Raw genomic sequence first — 22,084 nt, 5'->3', positions numbered from 1 at the left:
CTGTGTGCTTCTCTGTGGCGGTTAGGAGGAGGGGGGCCTTGCTCACACTCCGGGCCAGCCTCTCCTGAGGCCACCTGTTCCCTGAAGGCTGGTGGCCTGGCTTTTCTGGCTTTGCATGATGTCTCATCAGAATGTTATTTTTTTTTTTTTAAACTTGCCTTATGTAGCCACGTACTAAAACCTATGACTTGAGGAATGAGTTCTTGTTCCTATTCCTTATCGCTGAATAATGCTGTGCGCTGTTGTTTCTGGTTCCTAAGCCCTGGCAAAGCACTGCCCATGAGCAGGAGTAAGGGTCCTGAAGCAAGAAATGGACATTCCAGTGCACATTGCACAGGACTCAACAAAGAGGCTTCAGATAGGATCTAACCAGAATATGTTTCTTCAGCCATCTCTGTGAAGGGAGAGTCCTTTAGGGCGAAGCTGTGGAGGCTAGTATCAGGATCTGTTACATGACATTTACAGATCATTGTAAATGCATGTGTGTAGACCATTGTACATGGTTTTCATCCCAGAGTGTGGGTTCTGCTGTTCTCAGCAAGCTATCCTGTTATGTTCATAAACTTCCAAGCTGAAGCGCTTGCTCTGGGGGTTGCTTGTGTAGGATTGATGCCTGGATGGAGCGCGTCCTCCCTGGTGATTCTAGCCAGGCTTCTGGCATTTAAAATGGGCAAAACCAGGAGAGTGCCTCCTTGCAGAGGTGGGTCTGGGTGTTCAGTAGGAACTTCTTGAGAGAAGGGCCCCTGATGAGCAACATGATGAGATTTTGAGGGAAATCTCAGGGGTAGCAGAAATCCTGGGCTAGAGTCCCCCCTTTAATTGCTTTATTAGCCATGTGACCTTGGGCAAATCATTTAGTCATTTTGAGCCTGTTTCCTCTTCTGTAAAATGAAGTATAATAACCTGCTTCCCTTGCATCAGATAAATTAGACAGTGCTTATGATGGTACTTTGAAAGCTGTAAAGCATCAAAAAACAAGTGACAAAGATTTAACCTTGTTTAAATAGGGTTGACCTGGTTTAGTCTTCTAGCCAGTCTACCCATAAGATTGTATGGATGTAAAAGAAAAAAATATGAAACACCATATTAAAAAAATATATACACTGGATTTAGTTGTTTCTCTAATTACAAATACATGAACATTGTAGAAAATTTGAAAAGTAGATCAATAGTACAAAGAACAAAATAAAACCCACACACAATCTCACAACTAGAATAATTATTCACTTTTTGGAGTATATCCTTGTTTTATATGCAAATTTGGAATTGTTCTTGTCATATTGTTTTTAATAAAAATATTTTATAAACATTTGTGCATCATTAAACATTCCTTTATCACCTGATTTTAATGACTACCTAGGATGAAATATCTACTTTAAAACCTGTTTAAAAGTGATGCTATGGTATGAAATTCACACTGTTTAGTGGCTTAACAATTTTTACTTGTCAAATAAGACAGGAGGCATGAAAGAAATCTTCATCCAGTCACCTCTTTGTCTAATGCCAGGGTGTGCAAGAGCTGAGAGCCAATGGTTAAAATTTCAGGAATTTGTGAGCCAGTTGTTCAATCCTTGGTAGCTTCAAATTGGCCATGATGAGGAATATTTACACCAGAGAACTTTGCAAGTCCTAAAAAACTCAGGATTTCTTCCCCCCAAAGAGCTGGTTTCCCAGCACATTACTGTGTGTTTTGAACCTCCCTCTGTACTGTTTGACTTGACGTTTGAGAAGAGAAAATGACTTCTCTATTCAACACCCAGAAGACCAAGTCCTAAGATCTTTTCATTAAATAAATCTAAAATGAAATGCTGTATCTTTAGACCTTAGTGATACAGTAGTCACAGTCTTCACCTCTTCTGAGGAAAAAATAAAATACCTGAAAGCAAATGACTTAAGATTTTATATAGTCAATGTTGCACACGTCTTTTTTGTTCTTCCTGAATAAGATAAATGACTGGGCAGTTGCTTGCCTGGGAACATGCAGAGAAAGTTCATTTGCCATCACTTTTGAACTGAGGGAAGATAATTACTCTTCAACCCAGACATGTTCTGGGTACTGATGGTAAATTTTGTTGAATGAGAGCAGGGTTCCATCTGTAGGGTGTTTTGTTATCCAGTCCTCTGATCACGATGGTCCAAGTGCAGTCAAGGCCAGTCTATATAATTGTAGTCTCTTTGGAGTGTTTACACTTGGCTAAAATCTTGTGATGATAATCTGAGAGGCACAGAGTGTGAAGTGAGGGGATGTGAGGAAGGGATGTGCTGGAGTCTGGAGTTTTATTGGCCCAAATGTGATTTCAAAGAGAACTGGCCTCGTTTCATTCAAATCAGCCCCCTCTTGACTTCTGGGAGCTTGACAAAATTTAATTCACTCGATAACTTTTCTCCCCTAAATGACCAGCGTGGTTTTTAGATCCTCTATTTAGTTTTAAGGAGGAGAGAGGGACAAGGTAATTTCTCGAGGGCGCTTTCAACCTTACAACTCATGTAAGCTGAAAGGAAACCAGAAATAACTCAAAGGAAGGAAATGAGAATCCAGGAGCTGACTTTGAAGACTTGAGGATAATTTAGTTCTCTTAAAGCCGTCCCCTTTGTGTCTCTTTCAGCTGCAGGCTTGTAATTTTGGAGGCTTCTTGAGAATCATAGAAGTTTTGCAAAAGTAGGGTGTATGTTCCATTGAGTAACACTTTCCAAAGCAAATACAAGAGTGACCGTTTTGAAGAGAAATCTTATGAAGCCATCAAGGAATTTTCCCTGAAGGGGACAGATAGCTGCTTTTGACTGTCACAGTTGCCTCCCCAGGGGTGACCTTTCTGTTCTTAGGCAGCATTTAGTGATCATTTACTGTGTACCAAGGGCTGTGCTCGGAGCTCCACCTAGCTTGTCTCACCCCATTCTCAAAAAACCCGTCTTTCATAGAAATCCTTATTCCCATTTTATAGATGCAGAAACTGAGGCTCAGAGAAGTTTAAGTGCCTGAAGTCCTGCTCAGCTGGTGAACGGAGCCTGGGCTTTCCTCCTGTGCAATGCTCCTTGTTCTTTACACTGGGTGCATTTGTGGTGCTTCCTTGCTTCCTAGCAGTAAAACACATAAAGGGAAGCTATATCCGTTACTGTAGTATTAGCAATTTAGTGTCCAGAGGGTTTAGAAGTCATGAGCTTCTCCCTTGTTTTTTTCCTATAATTGAAGCTGATTGAGCCCCCTTGATGTGAGTTGCCTTCCCTTCCTTTGTCCCTACCTTGAGATTCTCTGGCTGTCGTATCTCCCGGCCTCTCCCCTGCTCTGCCCAGAGGTGCTGGCTGGCCTGTTTCAGGCTCTCACCTTTCCATGTATCTTACGTCTCCCTTGCAGCCACCTTCCCTGTGTCATTGATTTCACTGCACTTATCACAATGAACATCATATTTTATGTTTGTGTGTTTAATGTCTGTCTCTATTGGAGTGTTATCTCCACGAGGGCAGTGATTTTATCTGTCTTTTGTGCTGCAAGGAATGCAGCCACGTGGTAAATGCTCATTTATTGTTCAATGGACTGAATGAAGATTGCTGCATCACGTACCTATTTTCTCACACTGTCAGCCTGTGTCTGCTCTGGTTTCTCGAATCTCACCCTGCAAGCATGCCCAGGTCCCTTCTTGGGGACAGACCTCCTCCGTGTGACCCTGCTGTCCTACTTGTAACTGTACCCACTCCACCCTCTGTGGTATTCCACCCTGGGCATTACTGAATACACTCTTTTGAAAGCCACCAAGGAGCTCCTTCAAAGTGCTACCGTCTCTGAAAGCCCTAAAACTTCCAACAATTTAAAATTGTCCTCCCCTTTAAGATTCTCTTCTCAGTTGTCCGTATTTGTCAGTGACACATGATGAAATATGCAGGCGCAAGATGCCATGAGGCCTGGGATTTGCTGTAAAACGTTTCAGTAAAGTAAGTATACAGCAAGAGGGAGGGATCGCATGGGCATGGCTTGATCACTGGTCATGGTTGCATGGGTATTGGGCTTCATTATATCTTTATTGTTGTGTGTGTGAAAGTTTTTTTTGGTTTGTTTGTTTGTTTTTTGTGGTACGCGGGCCTCTCACCATTGGGGCCTCTCCCGTTGCGGAGCACAGGCTCCGGACTCGCAGGCTCAGCGGCCATGGCTCACGGGCCCAGCCACTCCATGGCATGTGGGATATTCCCGGACCGGGGCACGAACCCGTGTCCCCTGCATCGGCAGGCGGACTCTCAACCACTGTGCCACCAGGGAAGCCCCGAAAGTTTTTTTAATAAATTTATTTATTTATTTATTTTTAGCTGCGTTGGATCTTCATTGCTGCATGCGGGCTTTCTCTAGTTGCATCGAGCAGGGGCTACTCTTCGTTGTGGTGCGCAGGCCTCTCATTGCGGTGGCTTCTCTTGTTGCAGAGCACGGGCTCTAGGCACACGGGCTTCAGTAGTTGTGGTGTGTGGGCTCAGTGGTTGTGGCTCACGGGCTCTAGAGCGCAGGCTCAGTAGTTGTGGCGCACAGGCTTAGTTGCAGCATGTGGGATCTTCCCGGACCAGGGCTCGAACCCTTGTCCCCTGCATTGGCAGGTGGATTCTTAACTACTGAGCCCCCAGGGAAGTCCCTGTGTGAAAGTGTTTGTCGGACCAAAAAACAAACGCTCTCGTGCTCCGTCCTTAATGGCATCTGAGCTGCCCTCCTCCTTGCTGCCCTTGCCGGCCGCTCTCCTTCCTGTTGCCTCCCTTTGCTTCTCCCCTTGCCTCTGCCCTTGCCTTTGTTTTTCTCTCTCTAGGCTCTCTTGGATACTTCCCACCCTGCCATGACCTCAGTGGCCAGTGCTGTGTCTCTAACTCCTACAGCCCTGAACTGTCTCCCCAGGCCCTGCTCTGAATTCCCAACGACCTGAATCCCTCCACCACCGTAGCCCCATGCCCTCCAGATGCACGCAGCATGTTTGCTCTGATGGGAACGGACCGTTTCTTCTCAAGGCCCTGCACACCCCTGTCCCCTTCCCATGCCTCCCGAGTTCTCAGTGACATTGTCCTCCTTCCTGTGCCCTGGTCGAAAAACCCTAGAGTCACACAGCCTCTTCGCCATTCCTTGCCTCACCGCCAGTCAACTGTCAGGTGCCCTCTCTTCTTTCCCAAAGCCTCTCCTTCCCCTCCCTGCCCATTTCTCCGTTACCATTTATCCTTATTCAGGCTTCATTTCTTGCCTGAATTATTGCTTAGTTGGTCTTCATGCTTTAATTCCTACCCCCTGATCCAATGAACTCAACATTGTCAAATGAATCTTCTCACGTTCGGCATTACATCACAGCACACGGAATACAGTCCTCTTAATCTGAGACTCCAGTTCTCCTGATCTGGCCCCAGATGGCTTCCCAGCTATATTGCCCACTTTTCCTATCTGGCACTCTGAGCTTTTGTCAACCAGAACACGCTTGTGTCTCACCCCTGCCCTTTTTCTACATATATAGTTCTTACTGTCCTTCGGGGTCCTGCTTGAATGCCACTTCTTCCAGGAAGCCCTTGCTGATTTCTCAGTCAGAAGTAACTTCTTCCACCTCACCATTCCTGAATTACTTCAGGATGTTCTTCTTGCCTCATATGATTTCATACAATAATTTTGTGGGAAACTTTCCTGCAAGACTAGGATTTTTTTTCCCCCATGGCCCAATATGTTACGAGACTTTGTATGCTGGAGATAATTAATACTTGTTAAATAAGAGGAGAATTTTAATCCCTTGTCTACTTTGTACAGTTATGATGATAAACGGAAAAATGTGAAAAACGTCTAAGCTGAGAAAAAATTTTATACCCAAGCATTCTGAATTGCTTTTAATATTTCAGAACTGACATATAAGACTAAAAAGAAACTGCCCCAAAATGCAGTGGTGGTGTGGGGTTAGAATTCGTTGTTAACCAATGTAAATAGGAATTCAAAGGAAAAATACCAAATTGAACTCATTTACATGTGTAATTACCCACCTGTGATCACTCCACTGTCTTATGTATTCCATCTTTCTCCTCCCACATCCAGTTAAAAATACTTTGTATCATTTTTTTTCCTAACCAAATACAATGAATTCTTGGAATTGGGGGGTGGTGGGGTGTGGATGCAACTCTGCCACTTGAAGCAAGATGCAAACGGGCCTCACGTGTGCGGTCAGTGTGGGACGGAAGCTAAGCAGATAAACATTTAAGCCACATTCAAATAGGCAAGAGGAGGTTTGGAAGTAAAGGGCATTGGAAATATCTTGCTGCTTTCAGCCATCAGGAGAGCCATGAAAGAAAACCACGGCTCTTAATAACGTGGAAACCCACCCTATGGTAACCTGAAATCGTTGCTTCCTCTCATGAGAAGATACTTGATAGGGTAGGAAGGTGTCAGGGGCTTTGTCTTCTCAAAACACTCTTTTTGGGGGTAGTAAAGGATATCTCAGAGCTTGGGGAGAGAGGCCCTTGAGCTTGAAGAGGCAAAAGAAAAGTGGTTATTTGGGTTCCTTAGTGTCTGGGTGCGGGAAGGAATTGTAATGCCTGGGGATGCTCTCCAGGGCGCCTGTGGTCCACAGTGCAGGGCTCTGATGGAGCAGCCCTGGCTCACCTAGAGGGCAGGGGCCTTCCCGCGAGCCCCTGGCCACTCACAGCAGGGGCATCGCCTCCCAGACCCCACCAGGCCCGCCGTGAACCAGAACCCGAATTCAACAAGACTCCCGGTAATCCACACGCACGTTTACATTTGAGATGCGCTGCTTAGAGGACAGGGAATAAACGCCCCTTTCGTAGGCTCATCTGTTTGGTCACGATTATTAATGCCTCTGAACACCATAGTCATTTTTTCAGCGCCTCATTTGACACTTGTAAAGTAGGTTAGTATTACTCTCCGGCCTTTGAGGTGGTTTTTTTTTTTTTCTTAATCAGACCACAAGGGGCCGCATTTCACCGCATAAATACTCATCGCATCCAGCCTGATCACAACCACAGTGGCAAACGGAGTTGCTGCAGAAGCCGCTTCCCAGAAGTAGGCTCCTGAGCCTCAACCTGGAGTTTATCCCTCTCAGCTCTTGTAACCAAGCTCCTTAATTAAAGTAACGGGCAAGGCTTCTCCCCGCCAGCCCCCCGCCAGTGCCAAGGGCTTGGGTTACTCAGCATTCGTTCTGAAATTGTCTACACCTATACTCCCACAAGCTTTCCCCCAAGAGATTTACATTTTACACTGGGAAGTTAATTATGTTTTCTCTTTCAGTCATTTCTTATGTTTCCATGACTCAGGTTCATTACTAAGTCCCCTCCCTCAGTGCTTTTGAGACCTTAATGCTGCGTTTGCCAGCTCCCTGTGGAATTGCCAAGAGGGGTGTCAGCCTTCCCAAGGAAGCACATTTCTGATCACCTGGCTCATGTGTCTGACACACAAGACTTCCCAGGAATCCTCTCCTGTATCTGTACCATTTATTCCTTTGGAAACATTAACGGACACTTATTTCTTTATAGGATGAGGCATCAAAAGCATTTTATTCATATTAAAACATTTTCCAACATCTTAAATAAATTCAGACAATTCCGTTTCGAATCAGACGTCTATTCTCTGAAACAGAAGATTGTTTTTTTATACTCGTGCATTAAATTATTTTGCTCAACAGAATATAGCTGAGGCAAACAAATAATGCTGTGAGGTCGGACCAGACTAGGAAGCCTGGCGCCTTAGGGTCTGGGTCCCGCTGTGCTCTAACTAGCAGAGCAATTCGCGTCCTCAGTTTCCTATCTCCCAGCCTCAGTTTCTTCAACTGTATAATGAGGAGGCTGAACTAGAATGGTCTATATGTCTCCTCCTTTAATTAATCCAGTAAAAGCAATCAGAAGTTTTGTTGTTTTAATTAAGCATTGATTTGAAATCGAAAACTTGATCAATAGCTGATAGGGAATCATACCAAGCATCTGTAATCTGATGGGCATTGACAGTATTCTGTCCTTTAGAGAATCAGGACCACAAAAGAGACTTCACATGGAAGCACAGCTCACATTTGCTGCTGCTGCTTAATTAACAGTCGTAGGTGGCTGGCAGGTGGCGCGTCTTGAAGATATTCTTGAATCAGCTCACGGAATCCTGAGTAGGATTAACACATGGATGTGTGAACATTTAACAGCATCTCTGGTCACCAATGTTTGATTGAGAATCTTAATTATTAAAATACATTAGTGATTTCTTTTGTCACTACTTGAATTGCTTTCAGTGAAAAAAAATACCTCCTTCTGTAGTCATTTCACTTTTGCTTGTCCTCCTGTTCTCTCCCCCGGCCCCATCACTGTGTCCCCTTAGCAAAGACATAACCAACCAGAACTTAAATTAGTCAGGGTTGGATGTCAGCCACAGGGTAGGGCGAGTGAAATCCCATGATACCAGCTCACCAGGCAGAGTTTCCAAGGCAACCGCTGTTGTCTGTGTCTTCACTCTGAAGGGAAGCCTAGGAGAATCTGGTCCTGACGTGGCTCCGAAGAGAACCAGCGTGGGGTGAAATGATCTGTGAATGAGGAGACTTTGATTCCAGCCCTGTGTTTGTTTTGCCTCTGTAAGGATAGATCTTATTCACATTTATTTTCCCTAGCTCTGAAATGAGGATTTGAATTGAACTATTTGGGGATGGGCAGTTAAAAACATATTTAAAATATACACACACTACGGGTCTGAGAATCACTAGATGATCTTCCAATGATGAAGAAGTGACAGAGACAGAAATCTCACAGGAAAAAGACACGATTTTTGTCATTAAATGAAGGAAGGATTAGCATGGGCCAAGATGCAGAAAAAAGGGCAGAGAACAGTCCCCAACCAGAACAGCTTCCGTCTTCAAGATTTTCTCATTGTTAGTGAAACTATAGCATTTATTGTCCAAACCAAGACACATTAGAGGGTAAAAGGGGGAGATATAATAATTAAAGGTCAGGCCAGGATGACAGATGTAAACCTTCCCAGGCTAGCCATTGTGTACATCACCCACCCGTCTTTTGCACTGCATGGTAAGAAGGCTTTGGAACAAAGATCCCCTAGGCTAAAAGAGTTTGAAAACCGCTAGGCTCAAGGGATGAAGATTCTGGGTCATCTGTTGAGACTTAATCAGGTGGGAGTGGAATAGAAAAATGGAGAAACATGGGAGGGTTTGAACAGTCATTCGGGGAGACTTGACAGGGAATCAAACAGAAATGAATGGAAAAGGCTTGGAGGTCTTGGTTGTCGCTGAGGGAGCACAGTTTTCATTGGCCCCAGTCAGCAGATTTGTGACTTTATCCAGTAAAGACTAGAGTAATGATGATTTACTTTTGAGTAGGTTTCTGGGGATAAAAGAATCCCAACACAATAAACATGAAAACAGTTTGTGGTTATGATTAATCCTGTTTTCTGTAAAGAAATTCACTCGAAGTGGACATCAGTAAGCTTATGAAATATACTTATTGTTATCCTCAAAGAAATAAACTGAGTTTGCCATATATTGCAAGTTAATGATAAGATAAAATAAGTGGAAAAGGCTGCAGTCCTTTTATAGTGTTAAATATACTTACCTCAGGTGTAAGCACATGTTTGTCTTTTAGCCAGATGAGGTTTCCTGACGCAATAATCTTAAAAGTTTAAAATTATGTCTTACTTCAGGCTGCTATAACAAAATACCACAGACTGAGTGGCTTATAAACAACAGAAATTTATTTCTCAACAGTTCTGGAGACTGGAAGTCTAAGATCCAGGGGGCAGTACCACTGGGTTCTGGGAAGAACCCTCTTCCAGGTTGCAGACAGCTGTTTTCTTGTTGTTTCCTCCTGTGGTGGCAAGAGGGTCAGAGAACTCTCTGGGGTCTGTTTTATAAGGGCACTAATCTCATTTATGAGGGCTCCACCTTCATGACCTAATAGGCCTCACCTCCTAATAATATCACACAGGGAGTTAACATTTCAACATATGAATTTGGGGTGGGGGTCAAAACACAAACATTTTCAGATCATTGAAAAGTAATCCAGAAATGTACATTTATTGTAGAAAAATTAGAAAATACAGGTAACTGAAATAAAGACAATAAAACCATCTGTAAATCTAAACACTATTAATATTTTAGTATGGATCCTTCCACACTATTTCCTGTGCATTTATGTATATGTATAATTATGAAGATGACAGCTGCAGTAATTATTATTATTAATTATGAAGTTTTCCATGTTAACAAACATACTTTTACAACATTGTTTTAATGACTGTATAATAGTTCACAATATTAAATAGTTCATTTAACCAAACTCCTGGCATTGGGTAGAAGTTTGTTTCCAGACTTTTTGTATTATAAACAATGTGGTATTGAACATCTTCTAGTGAAATCTTTGTGCACATATAGTGAATGAACCTGGAGTGTGTGATGCAGCAGTAGGTCTGAGAGCTGATATCTGTTAGCTCTGGGCTCCATTTGTGATTCACCTGTGGTATGAACACATGATAAGAATGGAAGAGGAGATGTGGGTTTTGGTTCCCACCCAGATACACAATCCTGAGCATGTCACTTAACCATTTCATGGTTCAGTTTTCTTATTTGTAATGACTTTACAAAAAAATAGAGATGATGACTGAATCTGACTCTTGAACTGGACAAATGTGAGGATTAGATGGGGTAAGTTATAAAGCCATTTACGGTATAGGGGCATATTCTTTTCTTTTCAAAATGCTATTTAAATTTTTTCTATTAAGTCAACTAAAACTGTTTCTAATTTTTGACATTCTCCAGAAAATGGATTTTTCTGAGCCAATCAACAAGTGTTGGGTAATTTGGAAGTTGTGGTCCCTGAATGGGCACTTCCAGGCGGAAGCTAATAGAAAGCTTCAGGCGAATCAGGCAGCCTGGCCACTTCCTGGATGATCACACACCAAAGGCAGAGGGAGCATGCGGCTCGCAGAGGCAGCACCCCTTGCTGTGTGATCCTGGGGGGCGGGGAGTTCACTCCCTGGCCCCTTCGCCCTCCTTCCAGCTCCTGTCAGCCAGGAGGCTACTCTGAAGCTGGAGAGTGATTTGGGCCTGATCCTGTCCAGCCTGAGAGAGACAGAGGCCAGCCTGCTGTCAGAGATAACAACGGCTGTTACAAGGGAAATCTGGGGAAAATATTTTAAAAAAGAATCCTGGGAATTCCAGCTCCAGTTGGATGAGGGCCCTAAAGGGACACGTAGGGAGCATGAATGGAAATTTGCAGCCTGAGGACAAGGGACAAACCTACAGCTGGAAACTGCATGCCTCCCACGTACCTGTCACTCACCCATAGGCTGGAAAAGCAAAGGGCGAGATGCTATCCACCAAACATGAAGGGGTCTAGAGCCTTCCTTCCCTCTGTTCCTTGTCCCCAGGATGCCCCACGCTGGTGGGCGGGCACCATTCACACGGTGTTGTGTGAGATACTGCAACCCCTCGTGCTGGAGAGGCCCCATGGGCCGCACGCACCCTGTCTCTTTCCTCCTCCCCTGCCTCGGGGAGATGTTGAACACATAGTAGGTGCTCATTTTGTGCTCACCAAATGGAGGAGTAGACAGTACAGGACACAAAGAGGCGAAGCTGAGGACCTCCTACCCGCCCATGGGAGACCTTGGCACCCCTAGCCTGCCAACGATGAGGCCCGCAGGACCTGCACGGTAATTCTCGGCTTCCTAAAGAAAATAGCTTTATTCCCACCCACGTAGGAGGAAGATGTCTTGGGTTAGAAGGAAAGGGGTACATGCAAAATTGTGAAGACGACAATTCTGAGTTATCTGAAATGTGCATTGTAAAGCTAACATATTGTCCATCCACGGAGAGGTCCCCAAACTGGAACTCAGTGTGGTAGGAATCCATCTGAGTTAAGTAAGGGAGAAAGCAAAGGCTATTTCTGGCCACATGCTGGAGCTGACCACCAAGAGTCCACTCCTTTTACTAGAGCAGAGACGGACAAGTGCTAGGTTTTTAAAAGACCTTTGTTTGTTGTAGGTATCTCGGTTGCAATTTTTAAAAGTTCTCCCACAGCTAACTTAAGTATGATATATAATGCTGACCAATTAAACATCCCAGCACATTTCCCCAACTGTCTCTTTTTTTTTCTGCGGCACGCGGGCCTCTCACTGTTGTGGCCTCTCCCATTGCGGAGCACAGGCTCCGGACGCGCAGGCTCAGCGGCCATGGCTCACGGGCCCAGCCGCTCCGCGGCATGTGGGATCTTCCCGGACCGGGGCACGAACTCGTGTCCCCTGCATCGGCAGGCGGACTCTCAACCACTGCGCCACCAGGGAAGCCTCCCAATTCTCTTAAACTGTATGATGATGGTGTGTAAGACGGGGAGCCCTATTAGTAAAACTGACCTTTATTTTATTTGCTATTTATAGAGAAAGACTTAGAGTACCGGATAAATATGAGGCAGTGTCCTATTATAGGCCATAAACAATGAAACATGAATGCTTCCGAGGGTCATTAATCTCATGTGCACATGGAGACGGTCTCCTGCCTGCAGGAAATAGAGGCTGGAAAAAGGCGTTCGTTTGGAGTAAATAGCTAACTTTTGTGGTGGCCTTCAAATATCAAGTTTCTATTTTTGTTTGATGACTTCAGTTTTTCAATTGCTGGCAAATCATAACGGGCGGGACAGATTGATATGGGTTTATTCTCTTAAATGTTAAGTTCACAAAGAGATATTCAAAAGCTTCATTTGGGGGCTGAGAGGTTAAAGTTATGTCTCTGTTTTGAGCTTCCCAGACCCCAGCATAAAGTGCTTAAGGGGAAACTTTTTTTTTTAATTGAAGCATACTTAATTTACAATGCTGTGTTAGTTTCTGGTGTACAACAAAGTGGTTCAGATATATATACACATATATATACTTTAAACTATTTTTTCCATTATAATTTATTACAAGATATTGAATATAGTTCCCTGTGCTATGCAGTAAGACCTTGTTGTTTGTCTGTTTTATATGTAGTAGTTCATATCTGCCAATCCCAAACTCCTAATTTATCCCTCCCCACCCCTTCCCCTTTGGTAACCATAAGTGTGTTTTCTGTGTCTGTGTTTCTGTTTTGTAAATAAGTTCATTTGTATCATTTGTTTAGTTTCCACATATAAGTGATATCATACAATATTTGTCTTTGTCTGACTTACTTCACTTAGTGTGATAATCTCTAGGTCCATCTATGTTACTGCAAATGGTATTATTTCATTCTTTTTTATGGCTGAATAGTATTCCACTGTATGTATGTATATGTGTGTGTATGTATGTGTATATATATATATATACACATACATACACACACACACACACACACACCACATCTTCTTTATTCATTCATCTGTCAATGGACATTTAGGTTGTTTCCATGTTTTAGCTATTGTGAATAGTGCTACTACGAACGTTGTGGTGCATGTATCTTTTCCAATTCGTTTTCTCCGAATATATGCCCAGGAGCGAGATTACAGGATCACATGGCAACTTTATTTTTAGTGTTTTGAAGAACCTCTGTACTGTTCTCCATAGTGGCGGCACCAATTTACATAGAGAGAATCATTTCTTAAGGGGAAGTGATGGTTAGTGATCTACGAGTTTGGGGTTAGACAACTTGAAGAGAGGGAGTGTGGGAGAAAAGAAGAGATAGCAAGAGACAAAGACAGAGAGACAGACAGTCAGACATTGTGAGTTGAATTGGTACTTTTAGGAGCCGCAGAAATCATCCTGGAATATTGTTTCCTCAAGGCTGTTCACGCAGGTGAGAGGAAGACTCACTTATACCTCGTTACCTCTTAAGGGACAGCGTTGGAGGAAATCTGTTAGAAACCCTTCCTTCTCCTTCTTTGCCACCTCCAGGGCTCACAATTCTATCAGACTTTCTGGACTGAGAAAGGGGGGAGTCTGGGTGGTTAGAGAGAAATTAGATCTTATACCTGTGCAATCAACCTATGGGCAGCAAGGCTCCTTCCAGAAGCCCTGGGGGCTCTGCTGGACCCCAGCTGGGGGAGCCAAGTGCTGTAGAGGAAAGACTATGGGCGGGGAAGGGGTGGGTGGCTGCATGTGAGCCCCCCGGGGGACTGGAGAGACAGCATGTGGAGTCCTGGCAGTCTGGATGTCAGAGCAGGGTGACCTGGTCTGGCTCCCAGCCAGTCAACATGGGAAATGGTCAGCATGCTGGTTACACATATGTGTCTCTACAAAGATAACTGGCTGTCTTTACGGATTTGTTATGGGGAGAGGGAGGCTTGGCTGGTACAGAACATCTATATTGTTCAAAAAAAAATTTTTACAGTAGTGTGTTTTTTTTTGTTTTTTTTTTTTTGTGGTACGCAGGCCTCTCACTGTTGTGGCCTCTCCCGTTGCGGAGCACAGGCTCTGGACGCACAGGCTCAGCAGCTATGGCTCATGGGCCCAGCCGTTCCACGGCATGTGGGATCTTCCCGGACTGGGGCACGAACCCGCGTCCCCTGCATCGGCAGGCGGACTCTCAACCACTGCGCCACCAGGGAAGCCCATGTGTATTTTATAATTAGGAAAAAAAACCCAGTTTAGATATTTTCATTTTTGGGGGAAAAAAATTGGGTCATGAATCAAGGCTCAGTTAGGTTCAGTGTTAGGGGCTGGTGGGCCCCATGCTGTTGGTTGGCTCATGGGCTGGCCCTAATGTCAGGGAAAGAATGTTGAGTCTGAAGTCAGAAGGTGGCGCTTTTGTTTCTGCCCTGCTCTTTCCCATCAGGAAGCAGCCATCTTCTGAGCCTCAGTGTTTTCCTCTGTGAAATGGGGTGGTTGAAAGGCTTAAATGACACCCCACAGAGTGGTTGAGAGGCTTAGGTGAAAACTCCCCATAAACATTGTAAGGTCTCACCAGCAAGTTTGTGTGATTTTTTTCCCCCACTGAGGCTGGAAGATCCACGGGGCCTCCCCTTTGCCTTCACCTCCAAGACACAGTCAACTATCACTTATGTATGAGAGAAACACAAACATCAGCAATGAGTGTCTGCTCAGCATTTTGATTGCCTTTATGCTGTGTCTTTCTTCAGCTGGTAATCCTGTTTTGGGGAGACACGGAGATGCAGCGTCTCTGCAGGGCTCTGTACGTACAGAGTGTTGCGTGGAGGGGGAAAAAGACCCCCATCCTCAGCCTCTCACCTCAGGTCTGTAAATTGTCAGAGAATAATGCCCCCTCATTGCTCTGCGAGGCTGCGGTAGGAGGCCCGGGTCCCCGCCCAGACTTCAGGCCACCATGCTGAAATGCAAGATGGTGAGGACCTATCAACCAGCGTTCTCTCTGCCAGCAAACTCTTGAGTCTTGCTCAGCCTGGGAAGTTTAATGACAGCTAAGAAAGTGATCTTGGATTTATTTTGGGGGCTTTCCAAAGCTCGAGGGGAAAAGTAATTTTATTTATATAAAGAAGAAAAAAATATCCAGAAACCTTTTGCCAGCTGAGGCCTTTCTTCATCTTTTTTTTCTAGCTTCTTGACTCCTGTAACTTCCTAAGCCTGGAGTAAGGCAAGTTTACTGTCTCGAACAAAGGGTGGTTTATATTCTTTTTCTGTAAGACAGATGGGGGTGGGGAAGGAAGTAAGAGAGACTCCGGGTTCAGATCTTTCTTTCTAGAGAATATGAAGTTCTTCTGGTGAAGTAGCGCCCCTGGTCCATAGGTCAAATAAACATCACACATATGGGAAAAGTTAGAGAGGACTCATGAAGTCCACGGGGCCACAACGATGCCTTGTTGGTATGGAGTGAACCAAAGAATTCCACTGAGGGCCTATGTTAAGATCTCTGGGGCTTCCCTGGTGGCGCAGTGGTTGGGAGTCCGCCTGCCAATGCAGGGGACACGGGTTCGTGCCCTGGTCCGGGAGGATCCCACATGCCGCGGAGCGGCTAGGCCCGTGAGCCATGGCTGCTGAGCCTGCGCGTCCGGAGCCTGTGCTCCGCAACGGGAGAGGCCACAACAGTGAGAGGCCCGCGTACCGCAAAAAAAAAAAAAAAAAAAGATCTCTGACCCCATTAGGTCTGTCTGAATGAAGAAGGGAAGGAAGATGAGTTAGTTTCTGACACTAGTTTTATTTCCCTTTGGCTCCAATGGTTTGAACGTGCTGTGTATTCGTCTATGTTCTGATCTACAAATGGGACCCAGTCCATGTGTTCGATTTGACTTAACATGCTTTTATTGAGCACCTACTCTATACCTGGCTTCTAGCTGAGTATTGTAGGGGGACCACCGAAGAGATATACCAACAAGGGCCATGTGGAGAATGGAAAGGGCATGAGTACAAATCCAGCACCTGGGACCTTTGGCTAGCTACTAATGTCATTAAATCTCAGCTCCCTTGTCTGTAAGATGGGGAGAGATCACCTAGAGGAGAAATTAAACTGCATGAGATAACATATATAAATGTCATGAAGTTCTTTGGGTTGCAAGGAACAAAACCCACGTCAGACAAATTTAACCAAGAAAGGGAGTTGGGTGTTGGAAGGGCATTGGGGTCTCCCCTGGAATTCACTGAAAGGATAAGTGTAGGGGCCAGAGGGAGGGCCGGACCGGGGCTATTCTGGGGTCTCAGCAGGGGGAGTGTCTTCCCCACAAAGTCTCCAGGACAAGGTTCCGCTCCAGTGCTGCTGCCTGTGCCTTGCTTCCGTCTGCCTCTCATCAGGAGGCATCTGTGTGGCTGAGTTAGCTCCGGCCAGGGAGGCAGGGCCTGGCCTAGACGCCTGGGGAGGATGGGGAATGGCTGCCATAACAAAGTGCCACAGACCAGGAAGGGTGGGCCAGGAAGCTTAAACCACAGAAGTTGATTTCCTCACAGTCCTGGAGGCTGGAAGTCTGAGATCAAGGTGTTGGCAGGTGTGGTTTCTTCTGAGGCCTCTCTCCTTGGCTTTCAAATGGGGGTCTTCTCACCGTGTCCTCAAGTGGTCTTTCCCCTGTGGAGGATCTGTGTCCTAATCTCCTCTTCTTATAATGGCACCAGTCACATTGGATTAGGGCCCACCCTAATGGCCTCATTTTTACTTGATTACCTCTTTAAAGACTCTATGTCTGGACACAGTCACACTGTGAGGTGCTGGGGTTTACTATATCAAATATGAATTTTTGTGGCACACAGTTCAACCCAGACCAATGCCCTCCAGCAAAGAGGGTTGTCATGGGCTGGGAAGACAAGCCCGCAGTTGTCTGCTCTGGAACAGCCTGAGATCAGGGCTGGGAACATAGGAGTCTCTCTCTTTTTTTTTTTTTTTTTTGCGGTACATGGGCCTCTCACTGTTGTGGCCTCTCCCGTTGCGGAGCACAGGCTCCGGACGCGCAGGCTCAGCGGCCATGGCTCACAGGCCCAGCCGCTCCGCGGCATGTGGGATCTTCCCGGACTGGGGCACGAACCCGTGTCCCCTGCATCGGCATGTGGACTCTCAACCACTGCGCCACCAGGGAAGCCCAGGAGTCTCTTTTGAAACGTGGATCCTTTCCTCTTCTCCCTGCAAAACACTAGGTCTCTGTCATCAAGGAGCTCATCCTCCTCCAAGGAAGATTGTGCCTGGGGCCGTGAAACAAATCTCAAGCCCTGGGGAGGATAAATACTTGGGACTTGGGAGTTCGGGTCTGGGTTGTACCACTGCTCACCAAGTGGGTCAGAGATGTCACCTTTCAAGTCTGTTTCTTGTGTGTAAGACGGGGAGGGCAGGTAGAGGTGAGTGGGCGCAATGACCTGAGGATTCCATGATTCCAAGCCGTGCATTAGTTAAGGGCAGAGTGCCAGAGTGAGGGGTAAGTAATTGGTGTTGGCTCAAGTCACTGGGAAAGGTTTTGTGCTTGCTTAGAATGGAGTGTTTCCCATAATTTTTGCTTGGGCTGGAGCCAGCCATCCTCCATGACTGACTGACTTTCTTGGTCAAAAGTAACTCATCTCTTTTTCTTCTGGCCAAAAAAACAAAAACAAAAAACCCAAAAATAACAAACCCCCTCAAACCAGCCCCCCCCAAACAAACAAACAAACAAACAAACAAAACAGAAACAAAGAAACTTCTGCTCTTCAGAGCCAAAGCAGCACAGGTTTTGGGGGGGGGAGTCTCAGAGAAAGGCACTTTCTGCTGGCTTCCCTCAGCCGTCACCCTGTCTGCCGGGCTCCAGCTTTGGCCGACTCTGCTGGAATCTCTTTGCGCAGCTCCAGATGCTGCCCTGGAAATTCCGAAGTCCAGTTACTGAGAGAGAAGCCTCTGAAATGGGTCTACCTGGACCTTGGTGACAAAGTGAAGGAGTTAGAACAAGAGTCAGACAATCAGAGAGTAGGAAGATTTCCTCGGCTCTGGTTCTGGAATGTTCCCACCAGGAGCATGCCGTCGGTTGACTGTTCATTTGAATGACTCTTGGGGCTTTTACTTTACTCTTGTAAAGTAAAAAAAAAAAAACCCTTGCTGGGGTTAAGGGGCTCCATAAACCGCACTCTCCCTTCCTTGCTTGAATCCTGCAATAACTGATGATCAGTAAAAAGGGACTGAGGATGAGCCCCCAGGGCACAGTCATGTTTCCTAATTGAAGCCATAGAGTCAGACACAGGCCTGTAAAACCGGTGGTTAAGAAGGAACAGACCAAGCGGTGTGTCCCAGATCTAAACGCCAGGGGCTGAGTGATGCTGGTTTGGTGACTCTCCAACAAATGACGGAAGAGTCACTGAGGGTCTTTCCAGTGAGAGGTTGAGTGTTATGCTAGTAAAGGACCTGCCTGAGGAGAGGAAATATAAGAATAGGGAAGAAAACTTCTCCTCCATGCTGCTGTCTCCCCAAGACACGCACCCAAGACATTCAGGCATGAGAAGTTTGACAGGACACCAGCAGGACACCAGCAGCTTAACACGGAGTACGCACGGCTGGCCCTCCTTGCCTTTGGAAGCGCTATGGCTAGACCACCACCAGCAACTCCTCCCTGGCTTCCTCCTTCCCAAGTCCTCCTCTTGTGTTGCAGGGACTTCTGCAAAATTCTCCTTCATTTTAGCAGTTCACCTCCTCCACATCCAAGGAACATTCAGGGCCTCTGCTATCATCTACTTTGGCATTCACCCTTTATCACCTCAGAAGAGCCAGCAGGGACTTTGCAGTTTCTCTCTCCTTTGTCTGTGTAGGTGGAAGGGAACAATTTAGATATTTACTTTTCCACTGATGATGAAAGATGCCACCTTCCATTAGAAGGCAGAAGTGACTACAACCAGTTTGGGTGTTCGGGAGAATTCATTTACAGTTTATGACCCTGTCATAATGGGCTAAATGATCCCCTGAGCATTTAAGAGGGTAATGAAGTCAATGATCAGTTAACCAATTAAGGCTGTAACTTTGAGAACGTGTGAATTACAGAGCTAATGGGATTTTCTGAACGGAATCCAGATTTCAGCTCCACTTCTGCAATAGTCCATTTTTTCCCCTCTAATTTAAATTGCTGCCTAAATTATTTACTGAATATGTACGTTGATCTGGTTTGGGACTCTCTTTTATGTCAACTGATCTATTTGTTGCTGTGCCCACAGCACACTTTGAAAATTATGATAACTTTATGGTATATTTTGATATTTCCCAGAGCAAATCCTCCCACTGTTATGCTTCTTCCGAAGTTTCTTGGCTTCATGTATGGATTTTTACCTCCCATTGATTTTTTAAAAATCAGCTTTATTGAGGTATAATTTACATATAATAACATTAGTGGAAGATAAAGTTAGTGTACAATTTGCTGAGTTTTGACAAATGGATACAGTCCTGTGACCACCATTACAATGATGATATAGAGCATTTCCTCACCCAACAAAATTCTTTCGTTCCCTTCTGCAATCTCCTTCTTACCTCTGGCCCCTGGCAACTGCGGTTCTTTCTTTTGTCACTAGGGTTTTCCCTTTTCTAGAACTTTATATGAAGGGAATCAGACAGTGCACAGTCTTCAGTATCTGACTTTTCTCACTTAACATACTGCTTTTGAGATCCTCCATGTTATTGCAGGAATGAGGAGTTTGTTCCTTTTTATTGCTGGGGGTGACCCATTGTATGGATATACTTGCAATTGGTTTATCTAGTCATCTGATGATGGGCATTTGGCTTGTTTCCAATTTTTGATTATTATGAATAAAACTTGGAATGAATATTTGCATAAAAATCTTTGAGTGGTCATATGGTAAGTTTATGTTTACCTTTATAGGAAGAGTTTAGGTGTCCTTGTTTCTCTGCATCCTCACCAGCACTTGCTATTGTCAGATTTTTAATTTTAGCTATTCTAATAGGGGGGCAGTGGTACCTCATGGGCATTTTAATTTGCATTTGCCTAAGGACTAATGATGAACACCTGTTCATGTGCTTGTCTGTCACCTATACTACTTTTTGGTAAAGTGTGTCTGTTTAAGCTTTTGGACTTTAAAAAACATTGGGACGTTTGTTTTCTTACTGCTGATTTTGGGGAGTTCTTGATATATTCTAGATACAAGTCCCCTTTATCAGATACGTGATTTTGAAATATGTAGCTTGTCTTTTTATTCTCTTAACAGCGTTTTCACAGAGCAAAATTTCTAACTGCGATGAAGTCCAATTTAGCAATTTTATCTTCTCTGACATCCTGAAAACTCTTTGCCAAAATGAAGATCACAAAGATTTTCTCTTATGTTTTCTTCTAAAAAGTCTAAAGTTTTGTTTTTCGTTTTGGTTTATGGTCTATTTGAATTATTTTTTGTAGAAAGTGTGAAGTTTGTGCTAAAGGTCTAGGTTTTTTTGTTTTTGTTTTTTGCCTATGGATGTCTAGTCGACAGCACCATTTGTTGAAAACGTCATCCATCTTCCACTGAATCATTTCTCACCTTTGTGAAAAATCGGTCATATTTGTGCGAGTCTGACTCTAGGTTCACTATTCTGTTCCTCCAACACCACACTGTCCTGGGGAGATGGATGAACAAATGAACAGAGAGTTCACTCATTTGTTAGGACTCAGCTCACACGTTTATTGGAAGAATTATCTTAAAACATTACCAGGCAGGGCCTTCCTGGTGGCGCAGTGGTTGAGAGTCCGCCTGCCGATGCAGGGGACATGGGTTCGTGCCCCAGTCTGGGAAGATCCCACATGCCGTGGAGCGGCTGGGCCCGTGAGCCATGGCCGCTGAGCCTGCGCGTCCGGAGCCTGTGCTCCACAACGGGAGAGGCCACAACAGTGAGAGGCCCGTGTACCACAAAAAAAACACCAAGAACCAAAAAACAAAACATTACCAGGCAGAACTGGCCTCCACACCGCGAATCTTCACTGTCCCTTCCTTCGATCACAGCTCCACAGCCCTGTCAGCTTTTTGAGGGCAGGGATGGTGACATTCCTTTCTGTAAGCGCAGCACAGGGCCGTCACATAGGGGACGCTCAATAATATTTGTTGAAGAAAATGAGTAACCAGGGATCAGCTGAAAACTGTCTACATTTAAGAAGACACAGGAAGTCACATTTTGAGGCAGGCTTTTTGCTCACAGAGTAACTTTCACAAACGAGGAGCAGACAGACATTTTGCCATGCAGCAGCAGTGAGAAACATTTTTTTTAAGTATAATGTAATTCAGGTGAAGAAATATATTTATGTCCTATGTCTTTTTTCCCCAAAGTGAAATGGTTATATTAAATCCTGTGGAAAAAGATGACAGTGTGTTTTTATATCTAAGATTATCTATTTCTTGCCATAAAAGAATGTGAATGAGGAAACTGGCACTGCTTTTCAGCTTCTAAACTGTCCATATTCAGGTAGATTTGAGAAGTGACAGCCAGTAGAAGCTTTACCATCCTTCTTCCTGAAGTGACTTACAGCTCACATTGGGAAACCAGTCAGTCTCAGGCTGTTTCTTGCTGCCGTAAAGAGTTTTTTTTTTTGGAAGGAATTAACTGTCAAGTGATCGACAAAGCCAAGTTGCTTTGAGCCTTCAGTGAGGTATGGAAATAGCTTGATAAGGCAGTCTTTCAAAATGGTGCTGCTGATAATGAAATGTTACCTGTTGGGCATTGACATATGTTCTCTTCTGTGCATCAGGGGACGAAGGGGGTGTCAGAAACCCAGCCTGAGAATCCCCGGTCCCTTCTCTGATTCTGTTTTCCTTGCTTCAGACTGTCGGGTCTAG

The sequence above is a fragment of the Hyperoodon ampullatus genome (genome assembly GCF_949752795.1).
Source record: "Hyperoodon ampullatus genome assembly, chromosome: 5".
NCBI classification, from domain to species: domain Eukaryota; kingdom Metazoa; phylum Chordata; class Mammalia; order Artiodactyla; family Ziphiidae; genus Hyperoodon; species Hyperoodon ampullatus.
This window is presented reverse-complemented; position numbering follows the sequence as displayed.